Genomic DNA, 25,750 nt, shown 5'->3' on the forward strand with positions numbered 1-25,750 from the left:
GTTGATGGTAGTCGCCCTGTTGTGCTATCAAATACTAGATCTTACTCATTCTATCAAATTATATTTTTGTATCTATTAGCCATCCTCACTCCCCTCCCCTCTGACTAACTCCCCCAAATTCTGGTGAGCAGCATACTACTCTCTATCTCTATAATGTGGCTGTCTTATTTCACTTAATATAAAGACCTCCAGTTCATCCCTGTTGTTGCAAATGACAGGATCTCATTCTTTTTGTGGCTGGATAGTACTCCACTGTACATATGTACCAAATTTTTGGGGGGAGTGGGGGGCAGAATTTTGCTCTGTTGCCCAGGCTAGACTGCAGTGGCACACTCTCTGCTCACTGCAACCTCTGCCTCCCGGGTCCAAGCAATTTTGCCTCAGCCTCCTGAGTAGCTAGGATTACAGGCACCCACCACTGCACCCAGCTAATTTTTGTGTTTTTAGTAGAGAGTAATTTAGTATTTTCATCATCTTGGTCAGGCTGGTCTTGAACTCCTGACCTCATGATCCACCTGCCTCAGCCTCCCAAACTGCTGGGATTACAGGCATGAGCCACTGTGCCTGGCCACCACATTTTCTTTATCCATCCATCTATTGATGGATACTTAGGTTGACTCCAAGTCTTGGCTATTGTGAATAGTACTGCAATAAACATGTAAGTGCAGATATCTCTTTGATATACTGATTTCCCTTCTCTTGGGTATATACCTTGCAGTGGGATTGCTGGATCACAGAGTGGCTTTATTTTTAGTTTTCTGAGGAACCTCTATAGAGTTTATCATAGTGATTGTGCTGATTTTCATTCCCATCAACAGTATATGAGGGGTTCCCTTTCCTGCAAATTCTCACCAGCATTCATTATTGCATTATGTTCTGGAAAGTTTTCCGAATGTTTTATTTTAGGTTTTTTTAGTAGGGTTTTGGATGTAAGCCAGTTTAACTGGGGTGAGATGATATCTCATTGCAGTTTTGATTTGCATTTCTCTTATGATCAGTGGTGTTCAGTACTTTTTCATATATCTGTTTGCCATTCGTATGTCTTCTCTTCAGAAATGTCTGTTCAGATCTTTTGCCCATGTTTTAATCAAATTATTAGATTTTTTTCCTATAGAGTTGTTTGAGCTTCTTCTATATTTTGTTTATTAATCCCTTGTCAGATGGATAGGTTGCAAATATTTGCTCCCATTCTGTGGGTTGTTACTTTACTTTGTTGATTATTTTCTTTGCTGTGCAGAAGCTATTTAACTTGATGTGATTGATCCTATTTGTCCATTTCTGCCTTGGTTGCCTGTGCTTGCGGGATATTACTCAAGAAATCTTTGCTGAAACCAAAGTCCTGGGAAATTTCCCCAATGTTTTATTTTAGTAGGTTTTTGTATGTGTGTGGCCTGATCTGACTGTTTATTTTCAAACAGCCTGTCTTCAAGCTTAGTAATTCTTCCTTCTATTTGGTCAATTCTGCTGTTAAGAGACATTTATACATTTTTCAGAATGTCAATTGTATTTTCCAATTTTAGAATTTCTGCCTCATTCTTTTAAATTATGTTCAGTTTTAAACTTTTCTGATAGGATTCTGAACTCCTTCCCTGTGTTTTCGCAAATTTCATTGAGCTTCCTTAAAATAGTCCTTTTGAATTCTCTGTATGAAAGGTTACATTTTTCTGTCTCTTCAGGATTCGCCACTGATGCCTTATTTAGTTTGTTAAGTGAGGTCATGTTTTCCTGGATGGTCACGATGCTTGTGCATGTTCATCAGTGTTTGGACACTGAAGAGTTAGGCATTTCTGTAGTCTTCACAGTCTGGGCTTGTTTGTTCCTGTCCTTCTTGGGAAGGCTTTCCAGTTATTCAAAGGGAATTGAGTGTTGTGATCTAAGTGTGATGTAAGTGCCCCTCAGGGGGCACTGTATCCATATGTGCCTCAGAGGGCACCCCAAGCCCAGTAATGCTGTGGCTCTTGTAGATTTGTAGAGGTACCACCTCGGTTGTCTTGGATAAGATCTGGAAGAATTCTCTGGATTACCAGGCAGAGACTCGTGTTCTCTTTCCTTCCTTTCTCCCAAACAACAAATGGAGTGTCTGTCTGTCTGTCTGTCTGTCTGTCTGTCTGTCTCTCTCTCTCTCTCTCTCTCTCTGTGTGTGTGTGTGTGTGTGTGTGTGTGTGTGAGTTCTGAGCTACCTGGAACTGGGTGAGGAATGACACAAGCACCGCTGTGGTCCACCACTACTGGGACTGTATTGGGTCAGACCTGAAGCCAGCATACATCACCCAAGGCTTATAGTAACCACTACCTGGTTATCACCTCTGTTGATTCAAGGCCCTAAGGCTCTACAATCAGCAGGTGGTGAAGCCAGCCAGGCTTGTGTCCTTCCTTTCTGTGTAGTGAGTTTCCCTTGGTCCTAGGTAGGTCTAGAGATACCATCCCAGAGCCATGGCCTGAAGTTGGGAACCACAGGAATCTACCTGGTACTCTATTCTACTACTGCTGAGTTGGCACTCAAGCCACAGGAGAAAGTCCTTCTTCCTCTTTCACAAGCAGAGGGGTCTCTCCCTGTGGCCACTGCTATTCCAGGCCCATGGCAAGTACTGCCTAGCTACCACCAATGTTCATTCAAGGTCCAAAAGCTGTTCAGCCAGCTTGTGATGAATGCTGCAAGGCCACAGACTCTCCCTTTGAGGCAGTGAGCTTCCCTTTGGCCCAGAGCAGGTCTAGAAATGCTGTCCAAATGCCAAGGACTGGAATTGGGTACCCCAAGAGCCCACTTGGTGCCCTTTCCAGCTGTGGCCCATCTGGTACCTATGCTGTAAGACAAATTCCCCTTACTCTTACCTCCCCTTTTCTCAACAGAAGGGGTCCCTTCTCAGAGCCACTGCAGCTGGGAATGTACAGTGTCACACCTGAAGCCAGAACATCTCTGAATCTTGATCAAGGTCCACAGTGAGTACTGCCTGGGTACCACTGCTGATTATTCTGAGCCCAAAGGCTCCTTAGTAAGCAGATAAAACCGCCAGACCTGAGTCCTTCCCTTCAAGGTAGGAGGTTCCCTTTTGGCCCAAGTGTGTCTAGAAATGTCATCTGGCAGCTAGGGCCTGGAATAGGGGCCTCAGGACTCTGCCTCGTGCTCTATACTACTGTGGCTGAGGTGATACCCAAGTTGCAAGACAAAATCCTTTTTACCCTTCCCTCTCTTCTCCTCAAGCAGAGGGAAGGAGTCTCTCCCGGAGCTGTGAGGTGTGCCACCTGCAGTTGAGCTGTGGTCTTACTAGGTTGTGTTCCCTCCAAATCCACTGGCTCCAGGCCCAGCACAGCACCAGCACTTAACCAGGAACTGCAGTCCTTGTGGCCTATATTACCTTTCAAGTTTATTTAGGACCCCAGAGCACTTTAGCCCACAGTGATGAGGCTTGCTGGGACTCAGGTTCTGACCATTGGGATGGGAGATTCCCCTCTGACCAGGAGTGGTCTAAATGCATCCTCCATGGGTGCCAGCTGAGTTCTGCCTTTTGTTGCTTTCTGCCGTGACAGGTCAGCACTAAGTTGGAATACAATGTCCCACAATCACTGCACTCTTTCTCCCCAGGTGCACAGATTCTCTCTCTGCACCATGCAAATTCTGCTGAGGGATGGGGGAGAGGTGGCATCAGCAATTCAAGACTGTCCCTTGTGCCATATGAAATAACATCTTCACAAGTTCCAAGGATTAGGGCATGGTTATCTTTAGAAGGCCATTATTCCTCCTGTTAGAGAGTCAAAGACCTAAGTTTGTGACTAAAAAAAACAAACTCTGTTACAGGTAAAATTAGTTAAAAGAGACCAAGACGTAGATATCTGGAGGAAACTTTTTAGTAGCAAATGTAAACTTTTCAAGAAAATGAGTAACCACACTGTATTGTTTACTTTACCAAAAACTCCCAGTATAAAAGGTTACTACCATTCTAGCATCTCATGGACTCTGACTGAAACCCAAGCAGAGATGGCTTGATCACATCTATTTAATAAGGCTTAGAGGTGGTAATCAAGTTGCAAAAGAGAAAGTGGGGTAGAGAGAGAGAAATTTACTGGGCTTAGAGGATTTATCTTTGTGAAGTATTGATATAGCAATCAAAAGTTCCCATTTCATCCATTTCATCAATCGTCCCCATTTACTTCAGACTTTACTAAACTTGTAAAGCCAAAGGCTTTACTATGAACAAGATCCTATGTGACTACCCCCTGCTCCATGCCTTTCTCAAGTCATCCCTGAGTCACTTCTGCTCACTGATGCCAGCCAGGTAGTTTGTGTGTGTGTGTGTGTCTCTGACAGAGTAGCTGAGATTACTGGTGCCTCCCAGCATGCCCAGCTAGTTTTTATAATTTTAGTACAGACAGGGTTTCACCATGTTGGCCAGGCTGGTCTTGAACTCCTGACCTCAAGTGATCCACCCATCTTGGCCTCCCAAAGTGCTGGAATTACAGGTATGAGCCACTGTGCCCAGTCTTCCTTGCTTTCTCTTGAATGTGTGTACCTCAGAGCCTTGGCACTGCATATCCCTCAGACTAGAATGCTCTTCCCCTCATTATCCATGGGACTCTCTTGCCAGGTCTTTATTCAGTAGAACCCGTCTCAGTGAGGCCTACCTTGCTCTGACCACCCTACTTAAAGTTCCCCTGACCCCGCAATCCCAATCTCACTTATACAGCTCTATTGCGCTATAGGACTTGCTTTCTAACACACACATCTAATTTGTATGCTTTGTGTATTATCTGTCCCCCCCATCCCATAGTAGAGTATAAGATTCACAAAGGCAGTTTTTTAACCTATTTTGTCTATAGGAATATTCAGTATTTGGAAAAAGTACCCAGTACATGTGGTCCCTCAGCACATGTGTGTGGAATGAATGGATGGATACCTGAACAAATGAAGAGCAAGCACACTAACTGTACTTAAATCATGTAATACTTGGAGTGGCTTATAGGAATTGACAAGGATTTAGGGACGGCAAAGCAAAGTCTCCAAACTACCTCTTGATTCTTTTATTACTATAAGACATTTATAGGAAATGGGCTCCAAAGGAGAGGGATGGGGAATAGGAGAGAGGGATGAATGGAAAGAATGAGCAACGTGAGGAGGGGAGAGAAGAGAAGGATGAGACTTAGCTGACAATAGAAATATGAATGATGATTGACAGAAACAAGCATACTCTAAGGGGCCCTTATGTCTTCATATTTATGCCCTAATAATCATTTGAATGAGTACTATGCTCCTCAGTACCTAACCCTTTATAAATAAGTTCCCTAAACTGTTATGCCCTAAAGAGATTTTAAACACCCTGCCAGCCCTCCCCTCAGTTTCCTTCCCCTTGGAAGAAGAAATGAAGTTGGAGCCCACAAGGAAGTGTCAACCCCTTTTGACTCTGTCCTCTATTACAAACACTCAAGAACTCAGAAAGCACACGCGTTTTTAGAAGGAGAATTCTTCCCTTCTCCTGGTTCCCATGAGGACTGAGTTTTCTTCTGGCCTCTCCCTACCCATTTATTTACTCTGCCCTAGGGATTGGTAAATTTCAGAATAATAATAGGTTATGCTAAGCTTATTCTGACCTTTTTTCTCTTGAGAACAAGATGCGCAGAGGGGGCTCTGCCACATGGAGAGGTCTGCTACGAGACCATGATCCCTTGCACTGGGTGGGCTGCTTTTTTCTAGGGCACAGTTAGCAGGCTTAGTTGTTCTCATTTTAAGCTACATCCTCCAACCAGGCTTCTATCAAACAAAAGTACTATTTTTAAAAATCTTCTGTATTAGTCTGTTATCTGCCATAACAAAATACCATAAACTAAGTGACTTAAACAACAGAAATTTACTTTCTCACAGTTCTGGAGGCTAGCAGTTCAAGATCAAGGTATCAGGGTGGATTCTAGTGAGGACTGTCTTCTTTGCCTGTAGGCTGCCACCTTGCTGTTTTAATTTGAACTATATGGTCAATTTTAGAGTAAGTGTGATGTAGTGCTGAGAAGAATGTATATTCTGTTGATTTGGGGTGAAGAGTTCTGTAGCTGTCTAATAGGTCTGCTTGATTGAGAGGTGAGTTCAAGTCCTGAATATCCTTGTTAATTTTCTGTCTCATTGATCTGTCTAATATTGACAGTGGGGTATTAAAGTCTCCCACTATTATTGTGTGGGAGTCTAAGTCTCTTTGTAGGTCATTAAGAACTTGCGTTATGTATCCGGGTGCTCCTGTATTAGATGCACATTTATTTAGGATCATTAGCTCTTCTTGTTGCATTGATACCTTTACCATTACATAATGCCTTTCTTTGCCTTTTTCATCTTTGTTGGTTTAAAGTCTGTTTTATCAAAGACTAGGATTGAAATTCCTGCTTCTTTTTGCTTTCCATTTGCTTGGTAAATATTCTTTCATCCCTTTCTTTTGAGTGTGTGTCTTTGCATGTGAGATGGGTCTGCTGAATACAGTACACCTATGGGTCTTAACTCTTTATCCAATTTGCCAGTCGGTGTCTTTTAATTAGGGCATTTAGCCTGTTTACATTTAAGGTTAATATTGTTACATGTGAATTTGATCCTGTCGTTATGATGCTAGCTGGTTATTTTGCCTGTTAGTTGATGCAGTTTCTTTATAGTGTCGATGGTCTTTACAATTTGGCATGTTTTTGCAGTGGCTGTTACTGGTTTTTCCTTTCCATATTTAGTGCTTCCTTCAGGAGTTCTCATAAGGCAGGCCTGGTGGTGACAACATCTCTCAGCATTTGCTTATTTATAAAGCATTTTATTTCTCTTTTGCTTATAAAGCTTAGTTTGGCTGGATATGAAATTCTAGGTTGAAAATTATTTTCTTTAAGAATGTTAAATAATGGCCCCTACTCTCTTGGGGCTTGTAGGGTTTCTGCAGAGAGATCCACTGTTAGCCTGATGGGCTTCCCTTTGTGGGTAAACTGACCTTTCTTTCTGGCTGCCCTTAACATTTTTTTCCTTCATTTCAACCTTGGTGAATCTGAGGATTACGTGTCTTGGGGTTGTTCTTCTCTATGAGTACCTTTTGGTGTTTGCTGTATTTCCTGAATTTGAATGTTGGCCTATCTTTCTAGGTTGAGGAAGTTCTCCTTGATGATATCCTGAAGAGTGTTTTCCAGTTTGGTTCCATTCTCCCCATCACTTTCAGGTACACCAATCAACCGTAGGTTTGGTACACCAACCGTAGGTTTGGTCTCTTCACATAGTCCTATATTTCTTGGAGGCTTTATCTTCATTCTTTTTCTCTAAACTTGTCTTCACATTTCATTTCATTGAAGTTATCTTCAGTCTCTGATATCCTTTCTTCCACTTGATTGATTCAGCTATTGACACATGTTTATGCTTCATGAAGTTCTTGAGCTGTGTTTTTCAGATCCATCAGATCATTTATCTTCTTCTCTAAACTGGTCATTCTGGTTAGCAATTCCTCTAACCTTTTTTCAGTGTTCTTAGCTTCCTTGCATTGGGTTAGAACATGCCCCTTTAGCTTGGAAAATTTTGTTATTACCCACCTTCTGAAGCCTACTTCTGTCAATTCATCAAACTCATTCTCTGTCCAGTTTTGTTTCCTTGCTAATGAGGACTTGTGAACTTTTGGAGGAGATGAGGTGTTCTGGTTTTTGGATTTTTCAGCCTTTTTGCACACATTTTTCTCACATTCATGGATTTATCTTATCTACCTTTGGTTTTTTTCTCACATTCATGGATTTATCTTATCTACCTTTGGTCTCTAATGTTGGTGACCTTCAAATGGGGTTTTTGTGTGGATGTCCTTTTTGTTGATGTTGATGCTATGGTTTTCTGTTTGTAAGTTTTCCTTCTAACAGGCTTCTCTTCTGCAGGTCTGCTAGAGTTTGCTGGAGGTCCACTCTAGACCCTGTTTGCCTGCAGAGGCTATAGAACAGCAAAGATTGCTGCCTGTTCCTTCCTCTGGAAGCTTTATCCCAGAGGGATATCCCAGCTGGAGCTCTCCTGTATGAGGTGTCTCTCAGCCAGGAGGCATAGGGGTCAGGGACCCACTTGAGGAGGCAGTCTGTCCTTTTGCAGAGCTCGAGCACTGTGCTGGGAAATCCACTGCTCTCTTCAGAACTGTCAGGCAGGAACATTTAAGTCTGCTATAGCTGCACCCACAGCCACTCCTTCCCCCAGGTGCTCTGTCCAGGGAGATGGGAATTTTGCCTATAATCCCCTGACTGGAGCTGCTGCCTTTCTTTCAGAGATGCCCTGCCCAGAGAGGGGGAATCTAGAAAGGCAGTCTGGCTACAGCAGCTTTGCCAAGCTGCAGTGTGAACTTTCTGGGGGGTTGTTTACACTGTGAAAGGAAAACCACCTCCTCACGCCTCAGTAATAACAGAGGTCCCTCCTCCAGCCAAGCTCAAGCATCCCAGGTTGACTTCAGACTTCTGTGCTATCATGAAGAATTTGAATCAGATCTGGAATCTGCAGAGCCAGTTGAGACTATGGCCACCTCGTCAGTGTCTAAGGGCTGCTTTCTTTTTAAGCCAAACTCCAAAAAGAGAAAGATCTCAGTGCCAATAGTCAACATCTGCATGAATTTCCACTCATTTTCGGAATCACTACATCTCCTATTACCATCCATCAATTGCTTCCTCATGCAGTATCATCTCTGTTGTGCATAGAATTGTTCCAATCTTTGCCTTGCAGGGAGCACCTGACTACAGTACTCAATAAGCTACTTCTTACAACTTGGTTTTCCTTTAAAATAAATGAAAGAGTATTACAGGTTCTGACCAATATTTTTTGTATCATGACTTCTCAATTCAATACTTTATAAAAAGACTTCAGCTTTCTCTATTAGAGCATTTCTATTCCCAGCCCTTAAGTGTACTATGCTGCAATCTTCCAGAAGCCAAAAGAAGAATAAACTTTTTGTCAAATAATCAATGTGAAAATATTCAGTGTCTTTCTTCTCTTAGGAGGTACGTGGAAAAGCAAGCTTCAGAAAAGTAAGTGGCACTCTTGACCAAGGAAAAATGTTTGAAGGAGAAAACACAATTATTACTAGAAAAGCTGCATGTTTATCATATGAATTACTTTATGGTTTTGAGATGTCTTTATAAGTTTACCTCTTCTCTTCCCAAGTATCCACTGGACCGACAGATCAGAGAGTCATACTGCACATGTTTAGAAAAGAACATATGGGATTCAGAGGAGTATGCATCAGTCTTGCAACTGCTGAGGATGTTGGCAAAGGATGAATTGATGACCATACTTGAGAAATGTTTCAAGGTTTTTAAGTCTTGAGAAAAGCACCTTGGCAGCACAGCTAAGAGAACAGAGGAGTTCCTGGCCCAGTTTCAGAATCTCAATTAAACCAAAGAGGAAGAAGATGCTTTTGGGTCACAGCCAAAGGGGCTTCAGAAGACAGACCCGTATCACCTTCAGAAGTCCTTATTGGAAGTGAAGGAGTTAAGAAGTACAAAGCCAACCAAATTTGAAGTACTCAGAGAAAATGATGTGAACTTCATTGTCTGTCTAGTGAGAGAATACCTTCTGCCTTCTGAGACACAGCATCTCCATGAGGTGGTGTACTTCAGTGCTGCCCATGCCCTTTGTGAGCATTTAAATGCTGCTCTGTGAATTACCCTCCATACTGCACTCAACAATCCTTACTATTATCTAAAGAATGAAGCACTGAAAAGTGAAGAAGTCTGCATTCTAAATTTCACCCCAGACATCTGCATAGCATATAAACTGCACCTAGAATGTAGCAGGCTAATCAACCTTGTGGACTGCTCAGAGGCTTTTACAACAGTTTTGACAGCTGCTGAAAAAATGGATGCAAATTCTGCAACCTCAGAAGAAATGAATGAAATTATCCATCCTCGGTTTATTAGAGCTGTTTCTGAACTAGAACTTTTAGGATTTATAAAACCTACCAAACAGAAGACTGACCATGTGGCAAGGTTAACATGGGGAGGTTGCTAGAAAGCAAATGAGCAAAGCCAGAACTATCACATTTAGCTTAAGAGGAAAAGGTGACCTGTCCTATTTACATATATTAGAGGAGCCTGTTTTGGTGAGAAGATAAATATGTAATCCTCATGTGATGTTTAACCAGAAAAGTACATGCTAACCCCAAATGGGTATATACCAAAACACCTGTGGAGTACTTTAGAATCCAACAAACAATACATAACTAAAATTGTTCACAGATTTTACTGTACTTTCCACAAAGTCATTACTAAATTGTGAGTAAGTCATTCTTGAACTTATAGTATATAAATGTAATAAATTCCTTTATCCAGGAGTATATTTTAAAAAAAGGTATTTCAAACCAGTAGATATCAGCTTGATGTGCTCCATGGGGGTGGGATCTGCTGAGCTAGACCACCTGGCTCCCTGGCCTCAGCCCCTTTTCTAGGGGAGTGAATGGTTCTGTCTCACTGGCATTCCAGTCACCTGTGGGGTATGGAAAAAACCTCCTTTATTGAGAACTACATGATTATACAAATGAAAAAGAAAAAAACCTCCTGCAGCTAGCTCAGTGCCTGCCCAAACAGCTGCCCAGTTTTGTGCTTAAAATCCAGGGTCCTGGTGGTATAGGCACCCAAGGGAATCTCCTCGTCTGCAGGTTGCTAAGACTGTGGGAAAAGCGTAGTATCTGTGCTGGAGTGCACAGTCCCTCACAGCTTCTCACAGCTAGGGGAGGGAGTTCCCCAACCCCTTGTGTTTCCCAGGTGAGGCAATGCCCAACCCTGCTTCTGCTCACCTTCCATTGGCTGCACCCACTGTCTAACCAGTCCCAATGAGATGAGCCTGGTACCTGGAAATGCAGAAATCACCTGCCGTCTGCACTGATCTCACTGGGAGCTGCAGACTGGAGCTGTTCCTATTCAGCCATCTTGCCAGTCACCCCAAGACATTTCTTTATGTACTTGAGACATTTTCAGGGAGATGGCAATGCCTCCCTGAAACATTAGTGCTAGAGACGTGGGCTTAGAATGAACTTGGGAGTGTCTAGACTCTTCAAAGAAATCAAGTCTATCAACTATCTTTGAGAACCAGAGTGAAAACAAAGAAGGAAGGTCTATTGTGAATGATCTGCTATCACTGTGTTGTCATTTCCTGAGCCACGTTCTTATCAGCAGTAGCTCTGTTGCCAAATTTCAATTCAAAAGAGCATTACAAGGGAAAAAAATCCAAATTTTTATGTAGTATTTCCTAGGTAGTAAACACAGGATTTCCTGCATCCAAAATGACTTGAACAAATTGCCTGTTCCTTCAAACGTGGTCTAGTGACAAATTTGGACCCTGTTCCATTAGGTACAGATACGCTTGCTGATTGAAATCTCCTCCAGCTGAGCAAGGGGTTTTTGCCAGCTATCCTGCTCTAACAGGCCTGGGAGCCACAGGAATGAGTTTTCATTTCAAATGGATTTCGACTTGGCCTTAATATTTTGTATGTTTACATCTTGTCTCCCCCATCTAGAATATACAATGCATAAGTGTAGGAATAACCCTTCTCTTCCAAGAAGGGAAGGCAGCATGGTGTTGAATAAAAAGGTAGGTAGGTGGTCAATAAATGTTTTTGCTTCATTGATTTAAGAAATAATAAGATGGAAGACTTCTGAAAGATTGACTTAATTTCTGAACACTGGCATTTGTTTCTGGTAAGGAAGGATAAACTTTCCAACTCACAACCTCCACAGGAAGGAAGTACGTTCTATCGACAAAGGGACAGGAATCTCCCCCCCTCAGATATAATTCTGGTAACACCAGGATGATTTGTAAATCTGCATTAGAAACAGCTCTTTTACCCATTTCCCATTCCTAATAAAGTGCTCGTGATAAATTGAGTGAAGGAAATTCTCTCCCCAGACTTCAGTCACTCTTTGTTTTAAAATCCTTCTTTACTGAGTTGCTTCCAGAAGCATGTGTTTTCATAATTCCCAGTATACATTTTTGGCATGAAACTCATTTTTACTTTAGTCATCACAATGATGTACAAGGGAGTCATAGCAACCACTCCAGTTTGCCAAAGGACAGAGGATAGACAGGATATAATCAAAATTCTACAGAAATATAGTATTCCATGTCATTATATGGAAGTCACCAGGAAGGAAACCTTTTCAGAAAAAGCCAGGATAAATCTTCAGAGTGAGCCTTTGTAATGCACTTTCTATAATGTGGCCCCAGTTGCTGTCAAATATATATACCAATTACATACCTGGACACATCCCTGTGATATGCCTTGGTTCACAGAGCACAAATACGTAGCTTCGGTGAATTTTCACCATTCATTTCCTCAGTCTCCTGGGCTTGGTTGTTGAGAATCCAAGATTATCTTTCTGGTCCCATGCCTCCAAGCTTCAGTGAATTAATGAAAATGAACTCATTAAAATATGACCATATAAATTTCCATGATTAACATTTGAGAAGGAATTCCCTTACAGAAAAATAATAATAACTACCACTTATTAAGGCTAGGCACTGAAACAAGCATTTCCTATACAACAACCCAATAAAACCCTCAATGAAGTATTTTTGCTCATGTTTTACAGATGAGGAAACAGAGGCTCAGGAAAATTAAGATATTTAATCAAGGTCATACATAATTTAATTGTAATCTGACTGAAACTCTAGGTTCTTAACAGCTACTCAATAAAAAAGAACCACAAAAGAAACTGCCATTATCTCCTTTTTTTTTTTTTTTTGTATTTTGTGTTGATGCTATTTTCCAAGTTTAAACCCTGAAATGAGAATAGAGCCTGCAGCTAGTTCTCTGGAGCCAAGGCATTATTTTAGTTCTCAAATGGGAATTCTTTTTTTTTTTTTAATCGAGATGGAGTTTCGCGCTTGTTACCCAGGCTGGAGTGCAATGGTGCGATCTCGGCTCATGGCAACCTCCACCTCCTGGGTTCAGGCAATTCTCCTGCCTCAGCCTCCTGAGTAGCTGGGATTACAGGCACGCTCCACCATGCCCAGCTAATTTTTTGTATATTTTTTAGTAGAGATGGAGTTTCACCATGTTGACCAGGATGATCTCGATCTCTTGACCTTGTGATCCACCCGCCTCGGCCTCCCAAAGTGCTGGGATTACAGGCTTGAGCCATCGCGTCCGGCCAAATGGGAATTCTTTAATGATGGAATAGTAGAAGTATGGAGCAGCCATAGAATCCTGGGATTGGAGGGGACTTCAAAGGCATTATAGTGGACACTGGTGTTTTTATTCTCCTAATGTCCACTTCCCCTCTTTTCTGCTAACTATCCCCTGCCTGATCAATCAAAACATCCCACACCCCCAGGCCAAGGGATAGACATGTGACCCAAGCAAGGCAATCAGCACTGAGGAACACCAAGTCTGGTCCTGATGAGGCTCCCTCAAGAGACTGCCGTTTTAGTTCCTGTGTCTCAGACAGAACCCAGGAGTTTCCCTAATTCTGCTTTCCTTTCTGAAGCTTAATTCTTCAGCTTTCCTAGCAATTTTGAAAACTGGCCAAAGTCAGATACTGTTGTTGCAAGTGAAGGTTCTAACTGATAAAATGACTAATCTGCTGTCTTCATAGGGCTGATGAGCCAGATAAGCAAGGCACTGGGCCCCCATTTCTGCTTAAGCAACAGGGATCTGTTCAAACCAAGGGTTTTGTTATTAAAGAAAAACTTGAAATGTCACTAATCTAGTTCAAGCACCCTCAGTCTTTGGTAGCTCAAATTCTCACCATCCAGCCCAGCTCTTAAATCCTTTAATTTTGTTTTTTTATACTAATTTACTTTGAAAATTAATTAAAATTACAACTAAGGAGTCCCTTTAATTGTCCAACAATTTGTGCCCAATCTCAACTCACATTCTATTGACAACTTTTTCAAATCTGGTTCCAAATCACATCTGAACTTTCCTTTCAATAACTTATAATTGTCACCAAGTTGTAAATGTACAATGGCGTATTTATTTGTGTACACATTTAATGTTAGCAATTTTTATTATTTTCTATTCCATACCTGTCAAAAGAAGTTTGTTCAATAATTTACTCTTTAGGTTTGAATTTGAAATTTATAAAACTTAAAAAGACCATTCCAAATTCAAAACTAACCTACAGAGGCTGACCAGAACAGATAAATCCCCTATTTCTCATACCATCCCTCTTTCAAAAGGTAAGAATCCAAAAGTCTTTATGAAAAGAAGCAGAGGCTCAAATCTGATATGTGAACTTTTGGCTTGAGATACAATGTAATTCACTATTTAACAGCAGGCACCTGTCCTCTCTTTTCAAAACCAGGTTTCTCTAATACATGAGTTAATGTCATCTGAAAATTGAAGAATTTCCAAATACAGTCAATTACATCAGGACTGAAGTGGTTGGGAGTCTCATGGCATGGTGGCCATGGCAGATAGGATCACACTGCATTTCAAAAGTTGTTTAAAACTTGAAGCATAATTTCCACTGAAATTTATGTTCAAATTAATAGCCACATCTTCAAAGTTAGCCTACAAAAGGCTTTCAAACAGTACTGTTCAGTCCTAATAAAGGTATAAAGCAAAGAAAGATTTTGAAATTTGACCTCTGTCTTTGCCCCTCACCCCAGCTTCCCAGAGCCCTGCATTTCCCTTGGTCTCCCCTGGTTCTCTCTCAGGGCTCTCTCTCCTGCTGTGCTTCCCTCAGGAACTACTACATTCAGACCACCAACTACAGCTGAGTCGGTGGCACCCAGGTGCTTATTAAAAAGACTACTAAGGCCAGTCTCAAAAATTTCTAGAAGTGGGGATAAGAAATCTGCATTTTAACCCATGCCCCAGGTGATCCTTTTATACAGAGGTTTGAGAGCCACTTTCCCAAGAATTTTAGTTTCTAATTGCATACTTTGACCTCCACCCCAAATCCAAATTCCTATTCACTCCAGCTGGCCAAGCAACCAATTAATGTGATTTTACTAAAGATTTGGGTCGTGGCATCCTCCGGGTTCTTGCCCTTTCCTCTGTGGAAACCCCTGACACATAATGGCCATTTAAAAATAACTAGGTACATTTCTCTTCAGAGGGAAACAATTTTTTTGAAACTTAAAATTAGAGGGGGCGGCACCAAGATGGCCTAGAGAAGCCAGCACCAGAATGCAACTCCCAGCAAATGAGACTCAGAGGGCTGGGGGCTTCACGATTCCAAACGACGTGCCGGGTTCATTTCAGTGGGACTGATAGGGCATTGAACTCGGTGCTCCATTTCAGAACTTATGCTTACCTCATCCCTCCTGCAACCCACAGTCCACGAGAGCCCTGCCAGACAGTGGGACGCCATAGGTAGTCGATGCAAATCTGCGCACCAGCTACCTCAGGGCGTGGCAAGTTGTTGCAGGGACCTGGGTGGGAGTTTGGACAAACGCCGGTGGGACAGACCATCCCACAGAAGGAGGCAAAGTTGAAAGCAGGGAAAAAGACCTTAAAGCCTGGCAGGCCCCACCTCCACAGAACTCAAACTGAAGCCCCTGCTAGAGAATTAGGCAGCAAATACACTAGCTTGAGCCCAACCAGGAAGATCAAGCTCTGGGAGAGACGCCATTGGGAAGGCAGGGCCAATCCCATCTGCAAACAAACTCCAGGGAGGGACCACCTGGACTGAACCCGAGAGAGCCCGGCAACACCCTCTACAGGCCAAAAAAGATACAGCTCCAAACTCAATAGAAGAAAGAGTCTATTTATAGACTCCTGAAATCACAAACTTCAAAGATTAAAGGGAGATAAATCCATGAAGATGAGAGAAAAACAGCACGAAAACGATGAAACCATCAAAGAACAGAACACCTCTTCTCCTCTCAGGAATCACAACTCCTCACCATCAAGGGTACAAAAAAAGACAGAGAATGAATCTGATGAATTGACAGAAGCAGGCTTCAGAAGGTGGGTAATACCAAACTCCTCTCAGTTAAAAGACCATGTTCAACCCAATGCTAAGATACTAAAAACCTTGAGAAAAGGTTAGATGAAATGCTAACTAGAATAACCAGCTTAGAGAAGAACATAAACGACTTGATGGAGATGAAAAACACAGCACGAGAACTTCAAGAGGCACACACACACACAAGTTTCGACAGCCAAATCGATCAAGCAGAAGAAAGGATATCAGAGATAGAAGAACAAATCAATGAAATAAAATGAGAAGGCAAGACTAGAGAAAAAAAGTGAAAAGAAATGAACAAAGCCTCCAAGAACTATGGGATTATGTGAGAAAAACAAATCTATGCTTGATCAGTGTACCTGTGTGTGATGGGGAGAATGAATCCAAGTTGGAAAACACTCTTCAAGATATTATCCAAGAGAACTTTCCCAACCTAATAAGGCAGGCCAACATTCAAATCCAGGAAATACAGAGAACACCACAAAGATATTCGTCAAGAAGAAGATTTACCAAGCAAATGGACAGCAAAAAAAAAAAAAAAAAAAAAAAAAAAAGCAGGGGTAGGAATCCTAGTCTCTGATAAAACAGACTTTAAACCAACAAATATCAAAAGAGACAAAGAAGGGCATTATATAATGTTAAAAGGATCAATACAACAAGAAGAGCTAACTATCCTAACTATTTATGCACCCAATGCAGGAGCACACATATACATAAAGCAAGTTCTTTAAGACCTACAAAGAGACTTAGACTCCCACACAATAATAGTGGGAGACTTTAACACTCCACTGACAATATTGGACAGATCAATGACAGAAAATCAACAAGGATATCCAGGACTTGAATGCAGATCTGGACCAAGTGAACCTAACAGACATTTACAGGACACTCCACCCCAAATCCACAGAATACACATTCTTCTCAGCACCACATCACACTTACTCCAAAACTGACCACATAATTAGAAGTAAATCACTCCTCAGCAAATGCAAAAGAACAGAAATCATAACCAACACTCTCTCAGACCACAGCGCAATCAAATTAGAACTCAGGATTAAGGAAAGCACTCAAAACTGCACAATCACATGGAAACTGAACAACTTGGATTGACCTGAATGACCAAAGGATACACAATGAAATGAAGTCAGAAATGAAAATGTTCTTTGAAACCAACGAGAATGAAGACACAACATACCAGATCCTATTGGACACATTTAAAGCAGTGTCTAGAGGGAAATTTATAGCAATAAATGCCCACATGAGACACAAGGAAAGATCTAAAATTGACATGCTATCATCAAAATTGAAAGAGCTGGAGGAGCAAGATAAAAAATACTCAAAAGCAAGCAGAAGACAAGAAATAACTTAAGATCAGAGAAGAACTGAAGGAGATATATAAAACCCCTTCAAAAAAGCAATAAATCCAGGAGCTTGTTTTTTGAAAAGATCAACAAAATAGACCACTAGCTAGACTAATAAAAAAGAAAAGAGAGAAGAATCAAAGAGGTGTGATAAAAAACAATAAAGTGGAGATCACCGCCGATTCCTCGGAAATACAAACTACCATCAGAGATTACTGCAAACAACTCTATGCACATAAACCAGTAAATCTGGAAGAAATGGAGAAATTCCTGGACACTCACACACTCCCAAGTCTAAGTCAAGAAGATGTTAAAACCCTAAATAGACCAATAACAAGGTCTGAGGTTGAGGCAGCAATTAATAGCCTACCGACCAAAAACATCCCAGGTCCAGATGGGTTCACAGCTGAATTCTACCAGACATATGAAGAAGAGGTGGTACCATTCCTGTTGAAACTATTCCAAGCAATACAAAAAGAGGAAATCTTCCCTAACTCTTTCTGTGAGACCAACATCATCCTGATACCAAAACCTGGCAGAGACACAACTAAAAAAGAAAACTACAGGCCAATATCCATGATGAACATCAATGCAAAAATCTTCAATAAAATTCTGGCAAATCAAATCCAACAGCACATCAACAAGCCTCTCCACTGCAATCAAGTAGGCTTCATACCAGGCATGCAAGGCTGGTTCAACATATGCAAATCTATAAACGTAATTCACCACATAAACAGAACCAAAGACAAAAACTACATGATTATCTCAATAGATGCAGAGAAGGCCTTTGACAAAATTCAACAGCCCTTTATGCTAAAAACTCAATAAAGTAGGTATCCATGGAACATATCTCAAAACAATAAAAGCTATTTATGACAAACCCACAGCTAATATCATACTGAATGGGCAAAAATTAGAAGCATTCCCTTTGAAAACTGCCACTAGACAAGGATGCCCTCTCTCACCACTCCCATTCAATATAGTTTTGGAAGTTCTAGCCAGAGCAGTTAGGCAAGAAAAAGAAATAGAGGGCACTCAATTAGGAAAAGAAGAAGTCAAATTGTCGCTATTTGCAGACAACATGATCGTATATTTAGAAGACCCCCCCCATCATCTCAGGCCAAAAGCTCCTTAAGCTGATAAGTAACCTTGACAAAGTCTCAGGATACAAAATCAATGTGCAGAAATCACAAGCATTCCTATACACTAGTAACAGACAAACAGAGAGCCAAATCATGAGTGAACTCCCATTTACAATTGCTACAAAGAGAATAAAATACCTAGGAATACGATTAACAAAGGAGGTAAAAGATCTCTTCAAGGAGAACTACAAATCCCTGCTCAAGGAAATAAGAGAGGACACAAACACAAGGAAAAATATTCCATGCTCATGGTTAGGAAGACTCAATATTGTGAAAATGGCCAAACAGCCCAAAGTAATTTAAATATTCAATGCTATCCCATCAAGCTACCATTGACCTTCTTTACAGAACAGGAGAAAACCACTTTAAACTTCATATGGAACCAAAAGAAAGCCAGCATAGCCAAGACAATCCTAAGCAAAAAGAACAAAGCTGGAGGCATCAGGCTACCTGACTGCAAACTATACTGCAAGGCTACAGTAATCAAAACAGCATGGTACTGGTACCAAAATAGAGATATAGACCAATGGAACAGAACAGAGGCCTTGGAAGCAACACCATACATCTATAACCATCTGATCTTTGACAAACCAAACAAAAACAAGCAATGGGGAAAGGATTCCCTGTTTAATAAATGGTGTTGGGAAACTGGCTAGCCATATGCAGGAAGCTGAAATTGGACACCTTCCTTACACCTTATACAAAAATTAACTTCAGATGGATTAAAGATTTAAACATAAGACCTAACACCATAAAAACACTAGAAGAAAACCTAGGCAAAACCATTCAGGACATAGGCATAGGCAAGGACCTCATGACTAAAACACCATACAAAATGGCAGCAAAAGACAACATAGACAAATGTGACCTAATTAAACTTAAAAGCTTTTGCACAGCAAAAGAAACAATCATTAAACTGGCAACCAACAGAATGAGAAAAAAATTTGCAATCTACCCATCAGACAAAGGTCTGCCATCCAGAATCTACGAAGACCGAAAGCAGATTTACAGGAAAAAACAAACAAACCCATTCAAAAGTGGATGAAGGATATGAACAGACACTTTTCAAAAGAAGACAAATATGCAGCCAACAAACATATGAAAAAATGTTCATCATTGTTGGTTATTAGAGAAATTCAAATCAAAACCACATTGAGATACCATCTCATGCCAGTTAGAATGGCGATCATTAAAATATCTGGAGACAACAGATGCTGGAGAGGATGTGGAGAAAAAGGGACATTTTTACACTGTTGGTGGGAGGGTAACTTAGTACAACCATTATGGAAGACAGTGTGGCAATTCCTCAAGAATCTAGAAATAGAAATCCCATTTGACCCAGCAATCCCATTACTGGGTATATACCCAAAGGATTATAAATTGTTCTACCGTAAAGACACACGCACACGTATGTTCATTGTGGTGTTGTTTACGATAGCAAACACCTGGAACCAACCCAAATGCCCATGGATGATAGACTGGACAAGGAAAATATGGCATATATACCCCATAGAATACGATGCATCCATAAAAAATGATGAGTTCACGTCCTTTGTAGAGACATGGATGAACCTAGAAACCATCATTCTCAGCAAACTGACACAAGAAGAGAAAATGAAACACTACTTGTTTTCATTCATAGGCGGGTGATGAACAATAACACATGGGCACAGGGAAGGGAACAACACTCACAGGGCTAGGTTGGGGGGGTGGAGGAGAGGGTTGGGGGGTGCAGGGGAGGGGTGGGGGGACTGCAGGCTAGGGGCAGGGAGGAGGGGATGGGATAACACCGGGAGAAATGCCTGATGTAGGCAACGGGGGAAGGAGGATGGAGACAGCAAACCACCACGGCAGGTATGTACTTATGCAACAATCCTGCAGGATGCAGGACGTGCACATGTACCCGAGAGCCCAAATACAATAAAAACCAAAAGAAAAGAAAAGAAAATTATTATGTATAGACTTTCAACCTTTTTAAGCTTAATATATTTTTCCACCTACTAAGTGGGTAGGTAATTTGTGACAACCTAGATGACTTCTTAATATCTTAAATTTTTGAATCTGATAAGTTGCCTGTCTGTTGAACATGTATCAGTATTATAAATAAGGCTCTGATGGCTATTCTGAATGTAAGTCTTTAATAGAATCTTTCATTTTTCCGTTGGGGTTCATTGTAGAAATAGAATTCATAGTTTCTCACTCACTATAGATTGCCAAAATGCCTTCTGGAAAGGATCATTTCAGTTTACACTCCCAGCAGTTGGGTGTGATAGTTCCCTTCTACTAACTATACCATCATCAATGTTGAGTAACACCAGGATTAAACAACTTTTCTTCTTCTTTTTTTAAATGAGGAATCATTCAAGGTGTAACTTCAAAGAACCAAGGGAGGAGAGAGAAAATGCAGCTGTGGGCAGATACCTGGAGTGAATCAGGAGCTGAGTCGGTGGCACCTACCAACCAGGCACTGAGCCTCGTGCCTGAGTCTCTCAGTGAGCCACAACCATGAAGTCTGGTGAATCAGGCAGAACTACTCACCGGGTAGTGCCTCTCCTACACTTCCAGGTAGTTACTAAATTAGTGGCTCACACGTGTTAGTATGCATACGAATTACCTGAGCCAAGAATACAAATTAAGATTCCTAGGTGCACCGAGAAATTCTGACTCAGTTAGCACAAGGTAGGGCAGCATAGAAATTTCCATTTTGATGAATAACCCCATGTAAGTCCCACATAGGAGGCCTAGGACCTCACTTAGAGAAACAGTAAACTAAGGGAGGGGAAGAGCATCTCTGGACTATCAACCTTATAAATCCAAACTTATTTTATTTCAGGAAATTAGTTGCTCTTTCCATGAGGAATCTACTCCTAATAGTTTCAGAACAGTATGATGATTCTTTTTTTCCATTTTGAAATGAACATCTGCACTTGGAGGCAGAACTGCTTGAATGATGTGCTGCTGCGATGAGCCTAGCTTTCAGCCCAGCACTGGGGACAGATTCCTTCAGCTGAGCATGACTCTCGTTTATAAGGATGGTACAGAGACTTCAGCTGGTCCTCTCTCTCTCTCTCCCCAGCCTCATGGTTTGGTGCTGCATGCTGCTGAACACAGAGCAGTGATAGCGAATGCTAGCATAGAATGTTCCAAGGCATACTCATTTGTGGTACAAAAACAGCCCACACAGACTGCAGCTTGTAAAGCCAGAGACCGTGTACCTACCTTTTGACATCCTGGTAAAGGCCCCCTAGGCTAGGTCTCTTCATCAAGTGCAGCATTGAGAAAAGCTGAAGTCTGTGTTAGCATTCAGGCTCCGTATTTGCCAGTTCCAATTACATCGAATCATGTGCCTAGAGGGGCCCTGTCAACATTGCTTAGATCTGAAGATCAAGGCCAAGGAAGGTACCAGTGTGCAGAGTTGATGCACAACGCAAGACTTCCCTTAAGACAAAGTAGTTAGTTATCTAGTGTTATCAGCTGAATTGCAGTCCCCCTCCAAAATCTGTCTTAAAGTCTTAATCTTCAGTACCCCAGAATGTGACTGGTTTTTTTTTTTTTTTGAAATAGGTCCTTTAAAGAGATAGTTAAGGTTAAATAAGGTGACTGGGGGTGGACCCTAACCCAGTATCATTGGCATCCTAAGAAGAAGAGATTAGGACACAGACACACACAGACCAAGTTATGACCATGTGAAGACAGGAACAGAGAGAAGACATCCACATACAAACCTAGGTGAGTGGCCTCAGAATGAAACCAGCCCTGACAACAGCCAGATTTTGAATTTGTATGTAGTCTCCAGAATTGTGAGAAAATGAATTTTTGTTGTTTAAGCCACCTAGTCTATGGTACTTAGTTATTACAACATCCACTATAGTATGACTTGAACCAATCTCTCTTCTCTGGGTGCCTAGATTTACTCCCATGAAAGAGAGTCGGTCTTTTGTCTCTGGCTATTCAATTTTTTTTTTTTTTTTTTTTTTTTTTTTTTTTTTGAGACGGAGTTTCGCTCTTGTTACCCAGGCTGGAGTGGAAAGGCGTGATCTTGGCTCACCACAACTCCGCCTCCTGGGTTCAAGCAATTCTCCTACCTCAGCCTCCCGAGTAGCTGGGACTACAGGCATGTGCCACCATGCCCAGCTAATTTTTGTATTTTTAGTAGAGACGGGGTTTCACCTAGTTGACCAGGATGGTCTCAATCTCGTGACCTCGTGATCCACCCGCCTCGGCCTCCCAAAGTTCTGGGATTATAGGTGTGAGCCACCGCGCCTGGCCCTGGCTATTCAATTTTATAGTCTCTTACTATCTCTCTCCCCCCCCCCCGCCTCACGCACGCGCGCGGACACACACACAGACACACACACACTCTCTCTCTCTCTCTCTCTCTCTCACTGCTCCTTCTAGGCCAGGCAGCTGGTTTACTCACCTTTGTATTCTTAGGCTGCTTATCAGGATATCAATCTAGTAGAATTCACAAACATTTATTAACTTACTATTTGTCAGACATGCTAAGCAATAGAGATTTTAATAAATAAGATGTAATCCTTGTGTCTGAGGCACTCATTGTCTAGGGAGGGAAAATCATGCACAACTTCCAGGCTATGAAGGACATTGCTTTAGAAATATAGAGGTAGAAATAGCTAATTTTGCCTAAGGGATCTGCGAGGCTTCACAGAAAAGGTAAGTTTAAAAGGATGAGTTGGAGGTTATCAGACAAAGAAGAGGGAAATTCCAACTAAAAGGAATAATATGTGTCAAAAGACAGACATATCAAATGAAGTATGTTTGGACATGATGAGAACTTTAGTGGGGGAGAAACTCAAGCTGCCTTGTGCACCATTCCCAGAAGCAGATGGTTGGGCTGGATGAAACTTCCCTGCTGGGAGAACATCCGCCAGGAGGGCCCTCCAGTTTCCCCAGACTCTTTCAGCATGTCTGAAGCAAGTGGATGGTCCCGCAAACCAGAACCACACCAACCCCATTCTTATGTCTTGGCTTTTAAGAGAACCCAGGAAGCCCAGCTAGAGAATCAAAGTCCCCCTCACCCATTCATGAGCAGCCAGGATTTCCAAGCCCTGCTTTCCCCTCTAGAGAGCTAAAAAGTAACCAAATGAAGAGATGAGGTTTAAGCTAATCCCTAACATCTGCTCAGGAGAACATAATATCTCCACCGCTGTCTTTGTGTCCAAGGTTCATTCAGCTTGTCAGAAATCTTGATAGTGTTCCTACTCCTGTGTGGTCACACCAGAATCTGTGTGTTTTGGCAAATCACCGATATTCTTCCTATTTATAGACTGTTTCCCATATTATTCACTTACAGGGTTTCTGTGGTCCAATGTTCTGTCAAGTCCCAGCTGGCCAGGGGTGCGTAATAGTCATTAACACCACAGCTGCTTGTTTTACAGTCTCTATGTACACCACAGTTGTTAAGTGCTCTTAGATAAGTTTTAAACCGTTTGTGTTTTTTTTTAAAAAAAAGTCTCTAGCTGAGAAAAGGGCTCATTTGGGCTGAGTGACTTTCAAATTTAATACCAAAAGCTAAAAATTAAAGTTCCCCATTGTCCAAACAGTAAAATAGTCATTTTGCCTTTTAAAGATATTGTAGAGTAAAAAATATTTTGGAAAGTGTTTCCTGACTGATCTAAACCAAAGTATAATCTTTGATAAAAGTAAAATGTCCAAGGGAACTGAGCAAAAAACAAAATACCTTTTTCTTTCTACTTCTTCTGCTTCCTTAGCATCTGTTTTGAGAAGGAAATGGTTTGAGGGGTGCCTGCTCAAATGCTGACTTTCCTCTTTCATTCAGTATTGTTAGCATCTTTAAAAATTATTATTATTGTACTTTAAGTTCTGGGTACATGTGCAGAATGTGCAGGTTTGTTACATAGGTATACATGTCACAGTGGTTTGCTGAAACCATCAACTCGTCATCTACATTAGGTATTTCTCCTAATGCTATTCCTCCCCTGGTCCCCTACTCCCCAGCAGGCCCCAGTGTGTGATGTTCCCCTCCCTGTGTCCATGTGTTCTCATTGTTCAACACCCACTTATGAGTAAGAACATGCCGTGTTTGGTTTTCTGTTCTTGTGTTAGTTTGCTGAGAATGATAGCTTCCAGCTTCATCCATGCAAAAGACGTGAACTCATCATTTTTATGGCTGCATAGTATTCCATAGTGTATATGGGCAACATTTTCTTTATCCAGTCTATCACTGATGGACTATCTATCCAAGTCTTTGCTACTGTAAACAGTGCCACAATAAACATTTGTGTGCATGTGTCTTTATAATAGAATGATTTATCATTTGGGGGGTATATACCCAATAATGGGATTGCTAGGTCAAATGGTATTTCTAGTTCTAGATCCTTGAAAAATCACCACACTATCTTCCACAATGATGGAACTAATTTACACTCCCACCAACAGTGTAAAAGCATTCCTATTTCTCCACATCCTCTCCAGCATCTGTTGTTTCCTAAGTTTTTAATCATGGCCATTGAAATGGGTGGGAGATGGTATCTCAATGTGGTTTTGATTTGCATTTCTCTAATGACCAGTGATGATTAACTTTTTTTCATATGTTTGTTGGCTGCATAAATGTCTTCTTTTGAGAAGTGTTTGTTCATATCTTTTGCCCACTTTTTGATGGGGTTGTTTTTTTCTTGTAAATTTATTTAAGTTCTTTGTAGATTCTGAATATTAGTCCTTTGTCAGATGGATAGATTGCAAAAATTTTCTCCCATTCTGTAATTTATAGATTCAATGCTACCCCCATCAAGCTACCATTGACTTTCTTCACAGAATTGGAAAAAACTATATTAAATTTCATATGAAACCAAAAAGGAGTCCACATAGCCAAGACAATCCTTAGCAAAAAGAACTTGTACTATAGTTTGACTTCAAATTATAGTACAAGGCTACAGTAACAAAAACAGCATGGTACTGGTTTCAAAACAGATGTATAGATCAATGGAACAGAACAGAGGCAGCAGAAATAACACCACACATGTACAACCAACTGATCTTTGACAAACCTGATGAAAACAAACAATGGGGAAAGAATTCCCTATTCAATAAATGTTGTTGGGAAAACTGGCTAGCCATATGCAGAAAGCTAAAATTGGATCCCTTCCTTACACTTTATACAAAAATTAACTCAAGATAGATTAAAGACTTATATAAGACCTAAAACCATAAAAACCCTAGAAGAAAACCTAGGCAATACCATTCAGGTCATAGGCATGGGTAAGGACTTCATGACTAAAACACTAGAATTGTTAGCATCTTAGTTCACTGCTGACTAGCAGAGCTCCTCATCTCATAGTAATCCTGGATACCATTTTAATTGCTTTTAAAAAATAGCAACTTTATTAAGATATATTTCACATT

At 41.2% G+C, this 25,750-nt stretch overlaps 1 pseudogene; it reads left to right on the plus strand.

Annotated features, from left to right (window-relative positions):
- Positions 1-2,605: 2,605 nt before the first annotated feature.
- LOC100388005 (origin recognition complex subunit 3 pseudogene) lies at positions 2,606-10,007 on the plus strand (annotated as a pseudogene).
- The last annotated feature ends 15,743 nt before the right edge of the window (positions 10,008-25,750 follow it).

The sequence above is a fragment of the Callithrix jacchus genome, chromosome 8, assembly GCF_049354715.1.
Source record: "Callithrix jacchus isolate 240 chromosome 8, calJac240_pri, whole genome shotgun sequence".
Classification (NCBI taxonomy): Eukaryota; Metazoa; Chordata; class Mammalia; order Primates; family Cebidae; genus Callithrix; species Callithrix jacchus.